This window comes from Erythrolamprus reginae, chromosome 6, assembly GCF_031021105.1.
Source record: "Erythrolamprus reginae isolate rEryReg1 chromosome 6, rEryReg1.hap1, whole genome shotgun sequence".
In the NCBI taxonomy this organism is placed as follows: Eukaryota; Metazoa; Chordata; class Lepidosauria; order Squamata; family Dipsadidae; genus Erythrolamprus; species Erythrolamprus reginae.
Window position 1 is genome coordinate 63332849 of NC_091955.1, and position 17633 is coordinate 63350481.

Consider the following 17633-nt stretch of genomic DNA (forward strand, 5'->3'; position numbering starts at 1 on the left):
GCATATAAATATGGATATAGTACATGGAAACTGTGGTGCTTCCAGAATGAATTGCTAGAACAAGCTTCTTAATGCCGCTTACATACAGATAAATGTCTTCAGGATCTTCATGAAGAAAAATGTTTCTCACAGATCTGCACATCAAGTAAAATGGAAGTTTTGCAATCTGCAACACATAGAACATGTATTATTCTGAGAAGAAGCTCAGTGACAGGTTGGGGGGGGAAAGCAGATATTTTATTAATTATAGAGCAACTGGACTTTTGGATAATTAATATCCAATGCAACTAAACTATATTTCTACTCGCAATAACAAAAGGGGTTCCCAAAATTGGAGGGTTTAGCATCAAGACGAACATTCATTGAAAAAGACTGCAGAGAGCACATCTTCTTTAAGCCTTTTTTTGTATGGAAAGCAAGTATTTTTTCCGAAGAGTAGCTCTTCTTTTTAGTACAATTTTGTTATGCAAAACATTACACATTCCAAAAGGGGGGGGGGGGGGAGAGAAGATAATACAAAAGCAAAAGTAAGACAGACTATAAATAGTGGATACAAATCCAAACATACATAAATTGTCCCCTGATAAATATACACTTCTCAAAAAATAAAAGGAACACTTAAACAACACAATATAACTCCAAGTAAATCAAACTTCTGTGAAATGAAACTGTCCACTTAGGAAGCAACACTGACTGACAAGCAATTTCACATGCTGTTGTACACATTCAACTTTGTACAGAACTAAGTATTCAATGAGAATATTTCGTTCAGATTTAGGATGTGTTATTTGAATGTCATTTTTTTGAGCATATTTTTTTTGAGCATATTTTGAATATATTTCAAAGATAATAACTCTTTCCCCCTTGCAAAGCAGGCAGACAGCTTATAAATTTCTACAATGTTGTTTTCCCAATCCACTTAGCCTGACATCTATCTATTACATGGAAACATGGTTAATGGGTAAAACCAACAGCCAAAGTAAATTTCAAAGACATCAATTAAAAGTCTATTAATGTACAGTATTTCACTCTCAGGATGTCTATAGTGGCTTCTGATCTACTCTTAAGTCACTAGGATCATTGTCTCCGATCCGTCCAGAATAACATCCTTGATTGATTCTTAATGGTAAGGCTTTCCCTTAAGATACTGAGATCTTTCCCAACAGTGGGTTTTATTCTTCAAAATCATGAGTCGTTTGTGAATATCTCCACAGGATTTGTAGTTTTAAAAAGTCTTATGTAAGTTGGAACAGAAAGGCTCTTAACATTTGTTTTCCAGTTGGATATAATGAATCCATTTCCCAACCTTCCTCAATTTTGAAAGTCAAATTAATCAATGATCGTTTTCATCAATGTTACCGGTAAGTCTTTAAAATCCATCGTTCAGGAGTGGCCAGGATCAATATTGATTATTTCCGGTAGCTACATTCTGTTTCTGCCTTATAATGAGCTTAATGAGTGCAGCTCAGGTAAGACACCTAGATGGAAATTCCAGGATTGGCTGGAAAATTACCTGCAGATGAGCATGCTGGCTCCGAGGAAGGCCAATCATGACCTATTGGTGTGTTATATTCTAGCAATTTACCGAAAAATATTCTTCCCACAAGATGGCATCTTTTTATGCTGCCTTCATAGATTTTAAAGTAAACAGAAGAGGTCATCTGCCACCCTCAAATGCTTTAGGACAAAGTATGGCCATTATGTGCCTACAGCTCTTCTCTCTAAATTCTATTCTATACACTAGGCCAGTGTTTCCCAACCTTGGCAACTTGAAGATATTTGGACTTCAATTCCCAGAATTCCCCAGCCAGCGGATGCTGGCTGGGGAATTCTGGGAGTTGAAGTCCAAATATCTTCAAGTTGCCAAGGTTGCAAAACACTGCACTAGAACAGTTAGCACAGCTGCTTTATGCTGTTAGCTAGGCCTTTCTTTTCTTTTACAATTTTGCCCCTCGAGCTTGTACAATAAAAATTCTTCCAAGCTTTCTTCTCTTTATAAATTCTTTTTTTCTAAGCATGTGTGTTGCTATCCTGCAATTGGAGAAGAACCTCACACAAATGGAAGCTAAATTGTGGCTGGCCATACTAAGCTGTCACCTTAGATTAGCTTTTCTGCACTGTGCCTCATGCATGGTTGAGGGAGAACAACGGACATTGTGGGGGGAAAAAATAAAGGCCCTTCGGTTTCCCATGGGGGAGGGAAAATAACTGGGATCTTCCCTAATGAAGTTTGGGGTCCTGGTTAAGTTAGATTGACATTATTATGCACTGTTTAATGATAGTTTTTTGCCTGTTCCTAACTCATATTAAGTAGGAGACACAAATAAGTTTAGTCACAATTATTTTTCAGTCGGGTTGGAAATTATCACTTAGTTGGTTGGGGGTGGAAAGACCAGGGGCAAGAGAGTTATTCTCAGAATTTTATTTATTTATTTATTGGATTTGTATGCCGCCTCTCTCCGTAGACTCGGGGCGGCTAACAACAGTGGTAAAAACAACTTGCGACAATCCAATACTAAGACAGCTAAAAACCCTTATTTTAAAACCAATCATACAAACATACCATACATAAATTGTAGAAGCCTAGGGGGAAAGAATATCTTAGTTCCCCCATGCCTGACAACAGAGGTGGGTTTTAAGAGGCTTACTAAAGGCAAGAAGGGTGGAGGCTATTCTAATCTCTGGGGGGAGTTGGTTCCAGAGTGCCTGGGCCGCCACAGAGAAGGCTCTTCCACTGGTTCCCGCCAAACAACATTGTTTAGTTGACGGGCCCGGAGAAGGCCCATTCTGTGGGACCTAATTGGTCGCTGGAATTTGTGCGGCAGAAGGCGGTCCCCGAGATAACCTGGCCCGGTGCCATGAAGGGCTTTATAGGTCATAACCAACACTTTGAATTGTGACCAGAAACTGATTATTCTCAGAATGGTAATGTCCTTGCAATTCTGGGCATAGACGAACACTAGTATGTTCTCCAGTGCTCACATCATCTTCAACAAGTACCCAGGGTACATGTGAAAATTGTATATTTCTCTGCTACGTTTGGGCATCAACTGTGCCACAACATACAGTTGTCAGTATACAACAGTAAACAAAATCTGGTTGAGGACTTCTTAGCCTCACCTGGATGTACATGCCTCTTTTTGCTACCACAAAAAGTTGTACAATCTAACAGTGCACTCTCTTTCATTTATTCTATTTCCAGTCAACGTTGTATATTTTGTAACTTTTTTGTAACTTTTATGTCTGCCTATTCTTTCCTGTGTCTTTTAATATATTTTACACACCTATGTTTTCTTTTATTGACTCTATTCTTTCCTGGGTCTATGAATATAATAAGGATTTTTGTTTTTGTTTTTTTAAATTGGCATAGAGGGGGGTTATGAAAGCCCAGAAGATGCCCATAGGCACCGTGGTAGCCAAGCCTCCATAAACTCTTAGGAGGCTAAGACAATCCAGGTTCAACTTTATTCATATACAGTGTTCCCTCAATTTTCGCGGGGGATGCGTTCCGAGACCGCCCGCGAAAGTCGAGTTTCCGCGAAGTAGAGATGCGGAAGTAAATACACTATTTTTGGCTATGAACAGTATCACAAACCTTCCCTTAACACTTTAAACCCTTAAACTGCAATTTTTCATTCCCTTTATTTAGATTATTACTCACCATGTTTATTTATTAAAGTTTATTTTAAAAAAATATTTATTAAAGGCGGACGAAAGTTTGGCGATGATGTATGACGTCATCGGGTGGGAAAAACCGTGGTAAAGGGGAAAAAACAGCAAAGTGTTTTTTAATTAATATTTTTGGAAAACCGTGGTATAGCCATTTCGCGAAGTTTGAACCCGCGAAAATCGAGGGACCACTGTATTTTGTGAGAATGTATGATGAGGACATGGCATTTTGAACTGCTATAATAAATAAAATGATAATTTAAAAAAATAAATGTAGATTTTTCTCTCTCTCCTCCGTCTAATCTCTCACACACAAACACAATGTGCAAATTGCAATTTCTACTTTAACCTCAAGATGGGGATAGAAGACTTATTAAATGCAGGTAATTTAACTTAAAAATTTCAGGCTACTTCTTTTATACCTGCTAATACCACTGCATGAGTGGAGTGTCAAATCCAACAGTAAGATAAATTCCATTTGGTCTACAAAGTTTGGGAAATTGTCTACCTCCGAGATAAAATGTGTTAAGTGTACATATTTTGATGAGATGAATTAAAAAACAGGTGATAAAAGTACTGATTGGCTAATGTTTTCATGCTATTTCATGCAATAAAGATTTATATACAGTATACAGGTACTGTATATTTGTTTACAAGGGAGGGAGGTGTCTAATGATCATGATATCTCATAACTTCTCAACAAGCACCTATGGACCGACACTGACCGAACTGGGATGGTGACATCAGTGTGACGTCACCAGTAGGTCACTACCATTTCAGGCAAACCAGTCCGAACTAGGAATCCATGCCTGGTTCAAGATAGTGAAGCAGAAACAAAACTTTTTAAAATTAGTTAATATCTGTGTACGTGCATCAAGAAGTGTTGAAAAAGAAGACAGATACTTAATTTTGCATATCCTGACTGCAGCCAGAATACTATATGCCCAATACTGGAAGGAAAATAATACCTCATCTACCTTACACCTCATAAATAAAATACATGAATGTGCAGAACTAACTAAAATGACTTATGAACTGCAAGACAGAGACACATCAGACTTCTACCCAGCCTGGGATCGTTGGTATAATTGGTTGAATCATTACAAATATTCCAAATAAAAATTAATTAAAACTGAAAAGCTGTCTTTCACCTTTCTTAGAAATATTCCAAAAGAGACAAATCTGATATGTACAAGAGAAACCACGAACCTATCGATAGATGGCTGTCCAAAAAGCATTAGGAACATTATAAACTAAAAGGGCTAGAAATAATCTGAACCAAATCTTTAAAGTTGCAATTTAGCAGTCAACAATATAGTTGACAAATCAATAGAAAAGATCTTCAGATGGTATCATTACAATTCTGTGGAGTTTAAATTTGACTATATAAGTTCCAAATACAGTAGTACCTCTAGATACGAGCTGCTCCACATGCGAGTATTCCAAGTTACGAGCCACGACGGGAGCGAAATTTCTTTTCGACACCTGAGCTCAAATTCGGGATATGAGCCGAGCTTCCACTAGGTGGTGCAAGAATCCTTGCTTCTGGTTATCTCAGAGGGGAAAAACAAAGTCTAAAGCCATTTGTATAAGCAAAATAAGAATGAAAATGTAAATTATGTTATTCTCAACTTATATATGTTATCCTCACTTAGTGATAAATTCCTATATATTAAATTGATATGTTCATGAAAATCACTTTTTATAGTCACAGCATTAAGTTTTTACCTTTGTGATGTGTACCACCTACAGTTCACATTTTGGAAATGCTCATTTAATGTTTTGTTATGTCCTATGTGTTATGTTTATTTGTTTTTTTCCTTTTTATAATCAATAAAAAATAATTTTAAAAAAAGAAGTGTTGACTCCTTGGAACTCCCTAGACAAGTTCTTGCAAGTTTCTTGGCAAGGCTTTGGGTCCCCCCCCCCCCATAGTTTGCCATTGCCTTCTTCCTGAGAAAAAGTAACTGGCCCTAGGTTCACACAACGAGCTTTGAAGTTAAGGCAGAATTAGAAGATCATCCACCAGCCTGATGCCTTAACGACTACAACAGAATGGCTCTTATCTTAAATGGAAAAATATGCCAAAATATGACTAATATTAATGTGTTTTGTTCCTTCATCTGATATTTTGAGAGTCCAAATTGAGAATATCAAATGTTTTTGTTAAAAATATAAAATTTCCCAAGCAATAGAGATTAAAAACAAGGCCAGTAAGTACAGGTCGATTCACATCTTTCTGGCAAACAGATACAAAAATATATTTAGAGTATTATATTAAAGATGTATTATATTAAGTGTATTATATAATACATTATTATATATACTGCTCAAAAAAAATAAAAGGAACACTCAAAGAACAGATCCTAGATCTGAATGAATGAAATATTCCCATTGAATACTTTGTTCTGTATAAAGTTGAATGTGCACAACAGCATGTGAAATTGATGGTCAATCAGTGTTGCTTCCTAAGTGGACAGTTTGATTTCACAGAAGTTTGATTTACTTGGAGTTATATTGTGTTGTTTAAGTGTTCCCTTTATTTTTTTTGAGCAGTGTACAGTGTTCCCTCGATTTTTGCGGGGGATACGTTCTGAGACAGCCCGCGAAAGTCGAAGTAGAGATGCGGAAGTAAATACACCATTTTTGGCTATGGACAGTATCACAAGCCTTCCCTTAACACTTTAAACCTCTAAATTACCATTTCCCACTTCCTTAACAACCATTTACTCACCATTATTACTGGTACTCACCATTGAATAAGACACTTAGTGATCCTGATATTTATAAACATAATTATTTATTAACAATAATATTTTTTTTTGTTATTTATTTGCAAAAATTATTAGTTTAGCGATGATGTATGACGTCATCGGGCAGGAAAAACTGTGGTATAGAAAAAACCTGTGAAGTATTTTTTAATTAATATTTTTTGAAAAACCGTGGTATAGGCTATCCGCGAAGTTTGAACCCGCGAAAATCGAGGGAACACTGTATTACCCTATATTAAGCTTATAGGCCACTCTAATCACAACTGATTCTATAGCTCTCCCTGGATTTATTAATGGATAGCTTCAAGGAGATTGTTTTTTCCTTATTTTTTTGGTAAACAGGGAAAAAACAAGCTAATGTTAGGGACATTTTTTTTTATTTCTGCAAAAGAATCAGGCATGAGCTTGACTCTATTCCATAAAAATTCATAAAGATGAATATGCAAGAAGAGAGAAAGAGAGAGAAAGATCTCCCTGACATTGTTTATCTTGGGGAACTATGATCTTTGTGGACTTTTGTCATATTTTCATATTCATTCATTATTCAAAATAATTTAAAAATGCCCCATAAATTACTGTCAGCCTTCTGTTTAACAGTTTGAAAATATCCACAATTTTTTTTGTAAAATGCAAAGTGAAATGGTTAAATGTTTAGTTGGATGGATTTTAATCTTGGCAATCTTTCCTATTGTAACACAACTGGAGAACACCAAGATAAAGAAGACTGATTGAGGGTCTCATGAAAGGATTGTGGGTTGTAAAGTAAGATGCTTAAATCAGTTTTTGAATCCTTTCTTGGTTTGACAGTACCAACAGTGGCACATACCTGCTTTTCCCAAACTGTTGTTTTTTTGACTGGCTACAGTTCTTATGCTAGCAGGAGATAATGGAAGGTGTTCTTTAACACCATCTGGAAGATTTCAAATTGGAGATTATGTAACAGAACTAAGCAGTTTTCAGCTACTGAGTCACAACTGTCTGCTGGGAATAACAGAATAGCTCATTGGTACAAGAAATGCTTTTCTGGATCAGGCCAAACTCCAGGCTAATCCAGCACTTTATTTCCTACAGAGAGTAACCATGGCTATGGGATAAGTAAAGCAGGAAAGCAAAAGTACTCTTTTGTTGAACTCCAGCAACTTGTATTCAGAAATAAGTTCACCTATTGTGCTAAGCCATTGTTTATGTGATTTCTTGGAAGGGGGGGAACATAATTACGTTGGCTTCACACAAATCCATAATACATGGTGTTTAAAAATAACAGTGGTTAATTTAATCCAGAAGATTTTAAAATACAATTGAATCTAATTTTCTTTTGGGAGTAATGGAGAAGCAACTAGAAAAAGTAAGGAAAACTTGCTTTTAAGTATGACAAGTTCTGCAAGATATGCTCAGTTGGAAGCATTCAACAATATCCATAATGGAGAAATAATTGGTGAAGTTGATGGAACTTGCAAAGATGATATAATTCTTTGATTATAGGAAAGAGTATCTACATTTACACGTGGCTGGGAATCCTCCTATTGTCTTTTTTGCATGAAATAGAAAAAAAATGCACTTTTGGATTTTGATTTAAAAAAACATTGGAAAATGTGTGGTGCTTTGCAACCATAAAATAAGAGATAAGTTTCTAATCATGCTTGTGCTTGCTGCAGAGAAAATTGGAAGATTTCTTTTTTATTTCTTTTCATCTTTCTGCACTTATGTTCTTTTCTTTATTTTGTATTAGCTTCTGTTAGTTTTTATGTTCTTTTGAAAATTAACACACACACACACAGAGAGAGAGAGAGAGAGAGAGAGAGAGAGAGAGAGAGAGAGAAACACACTTTGACAAAGTCCTAAGCCAAAATATTATGGTTTATCACTGCAAGCAAGATCATACTGTGACTCAAATTGGGGAATTCAAGCTACCTATTGTTGTGGTTAGCTCTGGCCCAGCTCCTGCCCCAAGGAATGTGCAGGTGGATGTGGGGGAAACATCCACATGCCGCAGGCCTGTTTTGCTCCCGATGGAATCTGTCGACGAAGCCTCCTCTGGCCAAGGAAGCGTGAGTGACAGGGAAGAGGGGAGTTTGGCAGACAGCCCAGGAGGAGATCAATCATCTGTATCATCCTTGGATTCTGAACAAGAATTAATGACACATCCATGCATGCGTAGAGTGATGCATAGGAGACAACAACTGAAGGATTATTACAAGAGAAAATGAGGCCACCTGTGGGTGGGTGGGGCTGCTGTAATTAGTGCTATAGATAAAAGTGCAACCTGGTGTTTTAGCCTCATGGCAGTTTATCTGATTCATTGTTTCGTCAAGATCGTGGTTTTTGTGCTGTTCAAGATTGTGTGTGGACTCTCTGGACTTTAGAATTGGACTTAATTTCCCAGTTATTGGGTGAGCAATTGGATTGCATTTAACCTGTTCCTTGTGTGTACCAGAAAATCCCTTTGACATTTAAAAAGGGAGCTGTTTCTGTTTTTCTCTTTATAAATTTTTTTTGGTTTTCCTTTTATCGTGTGGTGTGTGTCTTCCTGGACTAATTACCCTGTAATTATGGACGTTTGAAACACACCGGCAGAACACCTATTATGAAGAATACTATATGAAAAAAAAGAAATAAAACAGTTATTTAAATTTGCCTATTATCATGCCTTGTGTCAATGACTTCTTTTCATTACGTACTACACATCACATGAAAAGACGAACTCCTCAGATATATTACCTCAGAAGTAAATAAAGTACCAAGATATCTCAATAATTGGAAATATAATTACCTTCACAGCAAAGTCTCTTTAGAGTTGGATAGAGATGTCAAACTGGCAACCCGCAGTCTGGAAGCATCATGTGCAGGCCATACCCACTCCAGCTCTTAATGATGAATAGGAAGAAAAGACTGACGACGTTTGAAAATTGGAGTTTCTTTGAAATGAAGAAACAACCATGACCATATCCGTTTAGGAGAAAACAAGATCCATCCAGAAGTATAACCACACATTTTTGTTAATACAAAAGTATATGCAAGTTTTTAAAGTCTTTTTTTTCCCAACAAGATGTTATTTTTTAAAAAACTCACTCCAAACCCTATAGTAAGATAAAATGTCAAAATATAGCATTGGCTTTTTAAAGCTGGGTTTTAAAAGTACAACATTCGTCCTGAAATGGAAGTAGTATCCAGAGTGTAGTCAATTAAATGAGTGTAGTTTGCCATTACACCAAATAATAGCCAAAGGAAATAGTGGCTTCTCCCCACTTTCACCTTACACATTACACGTTCTGGTTAATCAACTGATACAGGCACACAGAAATAAAGCAGTGGATGGTGATGGACTATGTACCAGCCCAATTCCCTCAAGTACATGCAAGTTTTTTTAATATGTGGAAGTATGACTTTAACAATCGAGTTGTCAAAGCATGGAACTCATTTATTTATTTATTTATTTATTTATTTATTTATTGGATTTGTATGCCACCCCTCTCCGCAGACTCGGGGCGGCTAACAACAGTAATAAAACAGTATATAACAATAATCCAATACTAAAAACAGTTAAAAACCCATTACTGTATATAAAAACCAATCATACATACAGACAGCCTAGGGGGAAAGTGTATCTCAGTTCCCCCATGCCTGGCGGCAGAGGTGGGTTTTAAGCAGCTTACAAAAGGCTGGGGGGAGTTGGTTCCAGAGGGCCGGGGCCGCCACAGAGAAGGCTCTTCCCCTGGGTCCCGCCAAGTGACATTGTTTGGTTGACGGGACCCGGAGAAGACCCACTCTGTGGGACCTAACTGGTCGCTGGGATTCGTGCAGCATTACCAGACTCAATAGTGTCAACCCCTAACCCCCAACATTTCTTCCTTAGACTATCCACGATTGACCTCTCCAGGTTCCTAAGAGGTCAGTAAGGAGTGTACATAAGTGCACTAGTGTGCCTTTCATCCCCTGTCCAATTGTCTCTCCTTTATCTCATATATCATATATATTTTCTTCCTTTCATATATCTTCTCTATTTTTACATATTATCTTTATATATATTACTTCATGTCTATTCTCTTCCATATGTATTGTGTATTGGACAAATGAATAAATAAAAATAAATAAATAAAATAAGTAGGCATACATAGCATATTGTGGCATGCTGATTACACAGAAGTTCACATTTTACAGTTTGAAGATACTGACTATATATGAATTTATGTGTTGCTTATATTTCGTGTTTCAAGACTACACATCTCCCTCAAGGAGGTGTTACAGGATAATACAATATATTAATGTTCTGTACTTAAAATATGTCATTCAATAATTATTACTACCTCAATTGTCTTGGTGACTCCAGAGGGTGAGACTTGACTATTTCATGCAAAAATAATCTTTCGATTGGATGCCTTTGTTCTTACAGCTACAAATAAACATCTTCATTACAAATATATTTTCCTCATCTAGGTAAATCCAACTTTCTGTTATTAAAATTTAGAGCACTTGCTGTGGCCTATAAATTATGAGTATTTGTGATCTTCCTATCTTGCATGTAGACAAGTCTTCCTTTCCAATTTACTCTTCTATTTTCTTTCAGAAATGAGGCACACTGTGATGCAAATATAATTGTGAAAAGCAAATATTATTGAAGCAAATATTTGGGATAATTATTTTGAGGCATTTCTCCAGCATACCTATATATCATATTTTAATTGCTACTTTAACACTCTTGCTATTTTATATGTTTAATAAAAGCCATATGGTGAATTGGACCCCAGAGTTCCTGGGGTTTTCCTGCCTGCATCAAGATAAGAAGTTTGGTTATGGATTGTTCCAGACTTCTCATTTCATTCATGGTAATTTTAAAAATTCATATTCCTGGTTATCATTGCTGTTAAAGATGTACTGTATGTTTATCTTTGTCCCTTAAGGAAGTTAAGCAATTGAAACTTGTGTGACTTTCAAAGAAACAGTGTCTAACAGATTTATATTTTAACAATTAGGTTTATATATGTGCTACCTTGTTTAGCACAGAATTTTCAGAAGGATATATAGAATAGAATAGAAATTTATTGGCCAAGTATGATTGGACACACAAGGAATTTGATTTGGTGCATATACTCTCTGTATACATAAAAGAAAGATTTGTCAAGAATCATAAGATACAACAGTCCTCGGAGAGGGGCGGCATACAAGTCTAATTAATAATAATAATAATAATAATAATAATAATAATAATAATAATAATAATCATAATAGAATAGAATAGAATAGAATTTTTTATTGGCCAAGTGTGATTGGACACACAAGGAATTTGTCTTGGTGCATATGCTCTCAATGTACATAAAATAAAAGATACATTTGTCAAGAATCATGTGGTACAACACTTAATGATTGTCATAGGGGTCAAATAAGCAATGAAGAAGCAATATTAATAAAAATCTTAGGATATACACAACAAGTTACAGTCATACAGTCAACATGGGAGGAAATGGGTGATAGGAATGATGAGAAAAACTAGTAGAATAGAAGTGCAGATTTAGTAGAAAGTCTGACAGTGTTGAGGGAATTATTTGTTTAGTAGAGTGATGGCATTCGGGGAAAAACAACAACAACAACCACAACATTTAATGATAGTCCAGTTACAAATAAGCAACCCAATCATATTAGGAACTAGTCAACATAAATTGTAAGGATACAAGCAACAAAGTTACAGTCATACAGTCATTTGTGGGAGGAGATAGGTGATGGGAACAATGAGAAGATTAATTACTACTATGTGCAGACAGAGTAAATAGTTTGATAGTGTGGAGGGAATTATTTTTTTAACACAGTGATGTCATTTGGGAAAAGACTATTCTTTTGTCTCGTTGTTCTGGTGTGCAGGGCTCTATTTTGTCATTTTGACGGTAGGAGTTGAAACAGTTTGTATCCAGGATGTGAGGTGTCTATAAATATTTTCATAGCCCTCTTTGACTCATGCACTATAGAGGTTAATAGCAATTGTTTTTTCTGCAGTTCTGATTCTCCTTTGAAGTCTGTTTGTCTTGTTGGGTTGCAGAATCAAACCAGTTATAGAGGTGCAGATGACAGACTCAATGATTCCTCTGTAGAACTGTATCAGCAGCTCCTTGGGAAGTTTGAGCTTTCTGAGTTGGTGCAGAAAGAACATTCTTTGTTGTGTTTTTTTGATGACATTTTTGATGTTAGGTGTCCATTTTAGATCTTGCGATGTTTGAAATTTGAAGGTCTCTGATGTAGACCCAGAGGCAGGGTTCAAGCAATCGGTACTTTTATTCAGCTCAGAGAACAAGTGACAGCTCAGCAAGGCAAAGTGACAATTCAGCGAGTACCGACTGACTCTGCTTGGAGAAACCGCTCCTTTTATACATTTGCGGTTCCCGCCAAAGCTAGAGCCGGCCGCGTCTGAGCCAATCAGGAGCGACTTCCTGCTTCGGCTCAGACAGCGCTGGAAAGAGGAACAAACTATTTACAGGAGTTACAAGGTAGCCATTTCAGGATACAACACCCCTCCCCTCATAGTTGGACACATCCATCACGAAAGCCATGTGACAAAGTCGTCCAATCGGTGGGGCCTCCGAGGAGCTCGCGCTGACCTGCGCAGTTCAATTTCTTCTTCGCCACCGACTGTGGAGGATGGCTCGCCGCTGTTCTCCCGGCGCGGTGGACTTGGTCTGGCGGGCCCAACGAAGGCTTCGGAGGACGAGGATGGCTCGGCGTCGCTGGATGGTTCCCCCTGGCCCGATAAGTCTCTTTGCATGTTTGTTAACTCGGGCAATGTGCTAAAGTCTGTTGAAGGGGGAGAGTCCATGTCAGCGGTTTGTGGCAATTGATTTTCTGTTCGCTTCCGAATGTGGTCTATGTGTCGTTTCCACAAACGACCATCCTCTAGTTTTACAATATAAGTCTTTGGTGCATTTTGCTTAACAACAATTCCTTTCATCCAGTTTACATTTCCATCAAAACTTTTTACATATACATTTTGTCCCAAATACATTTCTCTTTCAGGTTTTACACACATTTGGTTATTATTAACACAGAACCTTGGGTTTAACCTGTCTAGTGGTGACCTCAATTTCCTTCCCATCAATAACTCTGCAGGGCTTACATGTGTGTGCGAGTTAGGGGTAATGTGTTGGGTGAGTAGGAATTGGTCCAAGTTTTGTTGCACATCCCCAGGGCCTGACCTGCGCAATGCCTCCTTTGCCACCCGCACGTAACGTTCTGCCAATCCATTAGCCCAGGGCGAATAAGGCGAGATGAGGGCATGCCTGACCCCTAGGCCATCTAGGAACAATTCGAATTGCCTGGCTGTTAGCTGTGGCCCATTGTCAGACACTAAGATATCTGGGCAACCATGGGATGCAAACAGTCTACTCAATACCTTGATGGTGGCACTTGTGGTTATGTTGTTCATTGCTATTATTTCCACCCATTTGGAGAAGGCATCAACCACTATTAAAAAAATACTGGGACCCCACTGGGCCAGCAAAATCAATGTGGATTCTAGACCAAGGACCAGCAGGCTGTTCCCACTCAGCCGGAGTTGTTTTGGGGGGACTAGGCCGTGACTCTTGGCACGGTTCACACTTTGAAACCCAACTTTCAATATCAGCATCCAGCCCTGGCCACCATAAATGCCCCCTTGCCAGGCTCTTCATCCTGACAATCCCAGGATGACCCACATGTAACATTTTGAGTACCTTTTCCCTTAGGCTTCTGGGGATGATCACTCTATCCCCCCACAGCAGACAACCCTTTACATAAGATAACTCAAGTCTTTTGTTTTTAAAATCACACAATTCAGGTTTCACAACATCATTTTGTCATCCCTTTAGAACACAGTTCACCACTTGTTTAAGGATTTGATCTTGCTGCGTGTGTGCAGCTACCTCTTTGGCCGTGGTTAGTGGGTTATCCTCGAGTTCTATCATTAACACATCTGTGGAAGGAACAGGGTCTTCCACTAAGTCTGTTATGGGGCACCTGCTGAGGCCGTCTGCGTGATTGATTTCCTTCCCCCCCTTGTGGGTGAGCTCATACTGGTACCCTGAGAGGAAAAGAGCCCATCTGATTAGTCTTGGAGACATAAAAGGTGGAGTGGGCTTGTTGGGGGCTAGCAGACCTACTAGGGGCTTGTGGTCAGTGACTAGTTCAAAACTTCTTCCAAAAATATAATTGTGAAACTTCTTTACCCCTGCCACTAATGCTAGAGCCTCCTTGTCTAACTGGCTATAATTCCTCTCTGTGCTGGTCATGGTTCTTGAGAAAAATGCTATTGGGGCCTCTGTCTTATTAGGTAGAACGTGAGCTAGGACTCCTCCTATGCCGTACGGCGAAGCGTCGCACGTGAGCCTAATGGGTAGTGAAGCACTATATTGGACTACTACACTTTTAGAAGTTAATAAGTTCTTTATTTGAGAAAAGGCTTCACGTTCAGTTTTCCCCCATGTCCAGCGGGCTTCCTTCTGGAGTAAACGATGGAGAGGCTCTGCTACTGTTGCCTTCTGCTTTAAAAAAACGGAATAAAAATTAAGGAGGCCTAAAAATGCCTGCAGCTCATTCTTATCTCGTGGTTCTGGGGCTTCTCTAATTGCTCTCAGCTTTTCTGTTGTGGGGTGGATACCTTCTTTATCTATTTTATATCCTAGGAATTCTATACTGTTGGTTCCCCAGACACATTTATCAGGCTTGATTCTTAACCCTTTGTCCTGTAACCTCTTAAGTACTTCCCTTATTCTTTTGTTTACTTGTTCCTGGTTTTCCCCTGCAATTAAGATGTCATCAAAGTATGGAATGGCCCCATTTACCCCTGACAATAGGCGTTCCATAATGCTCTGGAAAATTCCTGGGGCTATGCTTACCCCAAACTGTAACCTCGTGCATTTGAAAGCCCCCCTGTGCGTTACAATTGTTTGAGCGTTTGCTGTTTGTTCATCGACCGGAAGTTGCTGGTAAGCTTGCGCCAGGTCGATCTTTGCGAACCTTTTCCCCTCCCCCAGGGAGTGTAGAAGTTGTTGCACAACCGGGATGGGGTAGGGGTGGTGTTGGAGTGCCTTATTCAGGGTCGATTTGTAATCAGCGCAAACTCTTAAGGACCCATCTGGCTTCAGAGGTGTAACTATGGGAGTTTCCCATGGCCCCTGTTCCACAGGGACCAAAATACCTTGGCTAATGAGTTTATCCAGCTGTATGTCTAGTTTGGGGAGAAGCGGAAGGGGGACCCTGCGAGGTTTTAGTCTAATCGGTGGGACCTTGGGGTCAATAGAGAATGATATAGGGGGCCCCTTATACAATCCCAAGGTGGGGCTGAACACTTCAGGGAACTCTTTCACAAAGTTAGGCATATTATCACAGTTTACATTACACACACCCGAAATTTCGATCCCCAACGGTTCCATCCACGCTAAACCCAGAAGAGAGTGCTTGGCCCCCGTTACAATAAGCATGGGAAGGGTACATTTAACATTCTTGAATGCAATAGGTACATTTGCTGTTCCCAGGACCGAGATTACCCCCCCTTGAAAGTCTCTGATCACCAAAGAGGTTTGATTTAGATCAGCCTTAGACACATTAGGCATATACAGTTTAAACTTCTCCCAAGGCATGATGGTATATCTAGAGCCCGTATCCAGGTCCATTGAGCAAGGCTGGTTATTTAGTAACAGTGAGATAACAATTTTAGCCCCCTTTTTGGTTGCCGTGTTATTCACGGAAAATTGAGAGTTACCTCTATAGTAGTCGCGGTTAGCGGTTGAGTAGTTCCTTTGACCCGAGTTGCGGAACGGTCTCCTTTCTCGCGATTGGGGGGTCTGGTTTTGTGGTCGCTGGTATTGCGGTGTGGCGAATGTTTCTTCTGGTGCTGTTGCTCTGCATGCGATGGCGATGTGGCCTCTACGGTTGCAGCGGCGGCATGTAGCGTCTCGGAAAGGGCATCGAAGGCGCTGGTGATTTCCCCGGCAGCCCGCGCAGGGGGCTGGGTGAGTAGCTCTATGGTGTCTCGGCTGGTCTTGTACCAGGAGGCAGTTGTCCCCGCTGTGAGCTGGTTGGCTGAGGTCGTCTGTTTCCACGGCGCGGGGAGACGCGGAGTCAATCTTGGCAATGAGTTCTTGCCTTCCGTGCTCTTTCAATTCTCTAGCTGCTGCGTCGGCTGCTTCTGCGGTTTGCGCTAGTTTAATCACGGTCTGTAGAGTCGGCTCTTCTTCGGTGAGGAGTTTATTTCTCACTGTGGCGCTTTTCATGCCGAAAACCAGGGCGTCGGTGAGGCGAGCTTCCGGGTCTTTAAACTTGCATTGAGCAAGTACCGTTCGAAGCCGCGTTGTAAACTGGTTGATTGACTCGGTTTCCTTCTGAGCCATCATGGAAAATTGATGCCGAAAAACCATGGCTGGTTTGGTCGGTTTGAAATGGCTCGCTAGCTTTTCCTGTAGGACGTCCCACGCTACGGTTCTTGCTTGTTGCGGTTCAGTGAGAGTCTGGGCAAGTCCACGGATTTCTGGGCCGCAGTAATTAAGGAAAATAGCCCGTCTGCGATCGGCTTCGGCGTCCTGTATTCCCGCCGCCTCGAGGAAGATCTCGAAGGTGGCCATGTATTCGTCCCAGGTTGTTTTCTCGGGATCGAAGAGTTCCGGAGCCTGGCCGATCTGGACTTTGTTCATGTTGCACGCGATGTTTCTTCCGTCCGTTCGTCGCCAGTGATGTAGACCCAGAGGCAGGGTTCAAGCAATCGGTACTTTTATTCAGCTCAGAGAACAAGTGACAGCTCAGCAAGGCAAAGTGACAATTCAGCGAGTACCGACTGACTCTGCTTGGAGAAACCGCTCCTTTTATACATTTGCGGTTCCCGCCAAAGCTAGAGCCGGCCGCGTCTGAGCCAATCAGGAGCGACTTCCTGCTTCGGCTCAGACAGCGCTGGAAAGAGGAACAAACTATTTACAGGAGTTACAAGGTAGCCATTTCAGGATACAACAGTCTCTTCTGTTGATGCTGTTTTGTATCTAGTATTGTAACAGGTGGAAGTATGGGTGGGTTTCTCCTGAAGTCTACCATATATCAAACTTCCTCAAACTCTACTGTATAGATATTTATACTTCAAATTTCGTATCCTTAGCTATCATAGTTGATGCCTACAGATTCTCTAAACTAAATAGAATCAGGCAATATCAAATAAAGGAAGGCTAATTCACACAGACCTATTTGAAGTCT